Raw genomic sequence first — 5,257 nt, forward strand, 5'->3', positions numbered from 1 at the left:
AGGGCCACAAGGTGACGTAGTCGGGTGTCTCCGCCCCCTGACATTTCTTATATAGGAAAGGGGCGGAGACACCCGGCTACGTCACCTTGTGGCCCTGCCCCCCTTGTGATGTCACGGACCGGTGCACGCTGGGTAAGTGACGTCACAAGGGGGGGCGGGGCCACCAGGTGACCCCCCGTTCCCTTTCCTATATAAGAAATGTAAGCCAGCCTTTACCTGACGGCGGGAGAGTCTTTTGTTATTTTTTTCTTTTTTGGGTGTGGCGGGCGGCGTGATTGGCGATTAATTTATATATCGGGGGACACTATTTTTTTACATTTTTTAATAAAAGAATTGTTAAAAACTGTCTGTGTGTTTATTTATTCACATGGGGGGGGTTGGGATCTGGGGGCCCCCTTCTTAAAGGAGGCTTCCAGATTCCAATTGGCCCCCCTGTCCACAGACCCCCCTACAACCACCAGCCAAGGTTGTGGGGATGAGTCCCTTGACCCCCCTACAACCACCAGCCAAGGTTGTGGGGATGAGTCCCCTGACCCCCCTACAACCACCAGCCAAGGTTGTGGGGATCAGTCCCCTGAGCCCCCCACAACCACCGGCCAAGGTTGTGGGGATGAGTCCCCTGACCCCCCCGCAACCACCAGCCAAGGTTGCGGGGATGAGTCCCCTGACCCCCCCGCAACCACCGGCCAAGGTTGCGGGGATGAGTCCCCTGACCCCCCCACAACCACCGGCCAAGGTTGTGGGGATGAGTCCCCTGACCCCCCTACAACCACCGGCCAAGGTTGCGGGGATGAGTCCCCTGACCCCCCCCCGCAACCACCGGCCAAGGTTGTGGGGATGAGTCCCCTGACCCCCCTACAACCACCAGCCAAGGTTGTGGGGATGAGTCCCCTGAGCACCCCACAACCACCAGCCAAGGTTGTGGGGATGAGTCCCCTGACCCCCCCGCAACCACCGGCCAAGGTTGCGGGGATGAGTCCCCTGACCCCCCCGCAACCACCGGCCAAGGTTGCGGGGATGAGTCCCCTGACCCCCCCACAACCACCGGCCAAGGTTGTGGGGATGAGTCCTCTGACCCCCCTACAACCACCGGCCAAGGTTGCGGGGATGAGTCCCCTGACCCCCCCCGCAACCACCGGCCAAGGTTGTGGGGATGAGTCCCCTGACCCCCCTACAACCACCGGCCAAGGTTGTGGGGATGAGTCCCCCGACCCCCCTGCAACCACCGGCCAAGGTTGTGGGGATGAGTCCCCTGACCCCCCAGGCTGTTTGACAAATCCCACATGTGATACCGCCAGCTAAGCCCTGGTAGTAATTTTTGTCTTTAGTTTTAGTTTGTGATTAACCCCGTCAATATCGGGCACTTTTACCCCCCTTCCTGCCCAGATCAAGTTTCAGCTTTCAGCGCTGTTGCACTTTGTATGACAATTACACGGCCATGTAACAATGTACACATATGACATTTTTATCATTTTTTTTTCATACAGTTTTTTTTTGGTGTTTTTTTTTTGCTGCATATCAGTGCCGCCCCATCAGTGCCGCCTCATCAGTGCCCATCAGTGCCGCCTCATCAGTGCCCATCAGTGCCGCCTCATAAGTGCCCATCAGTGCCACCTCATCAGTGCCCATCAGTGCCACCTCATCAGTGCCCATCAGTGCCGCCTCATCAGTGCCCATCAGTGCCACCTCATCAGTGCCCATCAGTGAAGGAGAAAACATACTTATTTACAATTTACATTTGATAACATAAAGAAAAACTTTTTTCCCCAAATCCCCTTTCTAGCATAAATCCTTACCCCCCCATCCCCCTAGCACAAAACCACCCCTCTTAAATCACTCCCCCTCCCTCCAAATTTCCTCTCCTAGACCCCCATCGCACCCCAAATTCACCCTCCCTGCACAAACTCCTTCCCCCCCCCAAAATCACCCCTCCTAGTACAATAATTCCTTCCCTAGCATCCTCCCTCCCAAATCCCCCTTCCTAACACAAATCCCTCCCATCACCCCCTCTAGCACAACCCCCCAAATCCACTCTCCAAACATAAATCCCCTCCCCCCAGTCCACCAGCACAAATCCCTCAAAAGCACCCCTCCTTGCACATCTCTCCACCCCAAACGACCCCTCCTAGACCCCCCTCCCAGCACAAATCCCCTCCCTGATTCCCCCCCAACAGAAATCCCCCCTTCCCCTCTTTAACCACTAATCCCCCCCCCCGCAAACCACCCTCCTAGCACTTCCCTCCCCCATAAATTGCCTCTCCTAGAACAAATCTTACCCCCATCACCACCCAAATCCTCCCTCACTGCACAAATCCCCCTTTCCCCTCCAGAAAAAAAATCCCCCCAATCCCCCTCCTAGCACAAATCCTCTCACCCTCCCCTCTTTTCCCCATTGTGTCCCCAGTGCGGTTCTCCGCTCAGTCTGACGCACAGACCTCAGACGTAGCTGTAGAAGGTTGTGGGGTCTCCTTCCTCCACGGCTTCTCCTCGTCTTGACACGTCCCGGGTGGAGGAGGAGCCCGGGGGGAGGGGGGGGGCGCATGGACAAGGAAAATCAGATGGCGGCGCTCCCACACTGTGCAATACCGGCTTTATTCATATCTCACATCTTCTATAAAAGCAACATAACTGACAGGCAGGGGGACAAATGGGATGACGCGTTTCACGCGATGAACGCGTTTTATCAAAAACACATGGAATGCAGTCACCACACGCCTATGTATATGTAAGACACAGGTGTCTCCGATCCAGTGATTGCCGGCCTTCCTCCAAGCTCTGTGCTCAAACATTCCCACACAACATCTTTATCATTTCATGAGACAGTTAGAACTTTCTTTTGGTGGTATTTAATCACCTCTTCTTTTGTTTTTTTTTGCTATTTTTTGCTGCACTGATGGGCATTAATGAGGTGCCACTTATGGGCATTGTTTAGGCTGCACTCATGGGCATTGATGAGGTGGCACTGATGGGCATTGATGAGATGGCACTGATGGTCATTGATGAGTCTGCACTGATAGGCATTAATGAGGTGGCACTGATGGGCATTGATGAGATAGCAGTGATGGTCATTGATGAGGCTGCACTGATGGGCATTGATGAGGTGGCACTTATGGGCACTGTTTAGGCTGCACTGGTGGGCATTGATGAGGCGGCACTGATGGGCATTGATGAGATGGCACTGATGGTCATTGATGAGTCTGCACTGATAGGCATTAATGAGGTGGCACTGATGGGCATTGATGAGATAGCAGTGATGGTCATTGATGAGGCTGCACTGATGGGCATTGATGAGGTGGCACTTATGGGCACTGTTTAGGCTGCACTGGTGGGCATTGATGAGGCGGCACTGATGGGCATTGATGAGATGGCACTGATGGTCATTGATGAGTCTGCACTGATAGGCATTAATGAGGTGGCACTGATGGGCATTGATGAGATAGCAGTGATGGTCATTGATGAGGCTGCACTGATGGGCATTGATGAGGTGGCACTTATGGGCACTGTTTAGGCTGCACTGGTGGGCATTGATGAGGCGGCACTGATGGGCATTGATGAGATGGCACTGATGGTCATTGATGAGTCTGCACTGATAGGCAATAATGAGGTGCCACTGATGGGCATTGATGAGATGGCAGTGATGGTCATTGATGAGCCTGCACTGATGGGCATTGAGGTGGCACTTATGGGCACTGTTTAGGCTGCACTGGCGGGCATTGATGAGGCGGCACTGATGGGCATTGATGAGATGGCAGTGATGGTCATTGATGAGGCTGCACTGATGGGCATTGATGAGGTGGCACTTATGGGCACTATTTAGGCTGCACTGGTGGGCATTGATGAGGCTGCACTGATGGCCATTGATAATGCTGCACTGATGGGCATTGATGAGATGGCACCTATGGGCATTGATGAGATGGCACTGATGGGCATTGATGAGGCTGCACTGATGGGCATTGATGAGGCGGCACTGATGGGCATTGATGAGGTGGCACTGATGGGCATTGATGAGGCTGCACTAATGGGCATTGATGAGGTGGCACTGATGGGCATCAATGAGGCTGGACTGATGGGCATTGATGAGGCAGCACTGATGAGCATTAAATGAGGTGGCATTGATGGGCATTGATGAAATGGCACTAATGGGCATTGATAAGGCTGCACTGATGGGCATTGATGAGGCAGCACTGATGGGCATTGATAAAGTGGCACTGATGGGCATTGTTTAGGCTGCACTGATGGGCATCGATGAGGAGGCACTGATGTGCATTGATGAGGTGGCACTGATGAGGCTGGGCTGATGGGCCATTGATGAGGTGGCACTGATGGGCATTGATGAGTTGGCACTGATGGGCATTCATGAGGTGGCATTGATGGGCAATGATGAGGTGGCACTGATGGGCATTGATGAGACAACACTGATGGGCTTTGATTAGGTGGCACTGATGGGCATCGATGAGGCTGCACTGATGGGCAATTGATGAGGTGGCACTGATGGGCATTGATGAGGTGGCACTGATGGGCATCAATGAGGCTGGACTGATGGGCATTGATGAGGCAGCACTAATGGGCATTGATGAGGTGGCACTGATGGGCATCAATGAGGCTGGACTGATGGGCATTGATGAGGCAGCACTGATGAGCATTAATGAGGTGCCATTAATGGGCATTGATGAGGTGGCACTGATGGGCATCCATGAGGTGGCATTGATGGGCAATGATGAGGTGGCACTGGGGGGCATTGATAAGGCTACACTGATGGGCACTGATGAGGCAGCACTAATGGCATTGATAAGGTGGCACTGATGGGAATTGTTTAAGCTGCACTGATGGGCATCGATGAGGAGGCACTGATGGGCATTGATGAGGTGGCACTGATGAGCACTGATTAGGCTGTGCTGATGGGCATTGATGAGGTGGCACTGATGGGCATTCATGAGGTGGCATTGATGGGCAATGATGAGGTGGCACTGAGGGGCATTGATGAGGTTGTACTGATGGGCATTGATGAGGTGGCACTGATGAAGAGGCACTAACATGCAGCACTGATAGGTGGCACTGATAGGTACTGATAGGTGGCAATGATGAGCGCTGATGAAGAGGCCACTAACCTGCAGCACAAATGGACACTGATAGGCGGCACTGATGGGGACTGATAGGCCACTAATGAGGAAACACTGATGGGCACTGACAGGCATCACTAATGGGCACTGATTGGCATCACTGATGGACACTGAAGGGCACCACTGATGGGGCTGCA

This window comes from Lithobates pipiens, unplaced genomic scaffold (assembly GCF_037356315.1).
Source record: "Lithobates pipiens isolate NorthernLeopardFrog02 unplaced genomic scaffold, aLitPip1_a1.2 Scaffold_13, whole genome shotgun sequence".
In the NCBI taxonomy this organism is placed as follows: domain Eukaryota; kingdom Metazoa; phylum Chordata; class Amphibia; order Anura; family Ranidae; genus Lithobates; species Lithobates pipiens.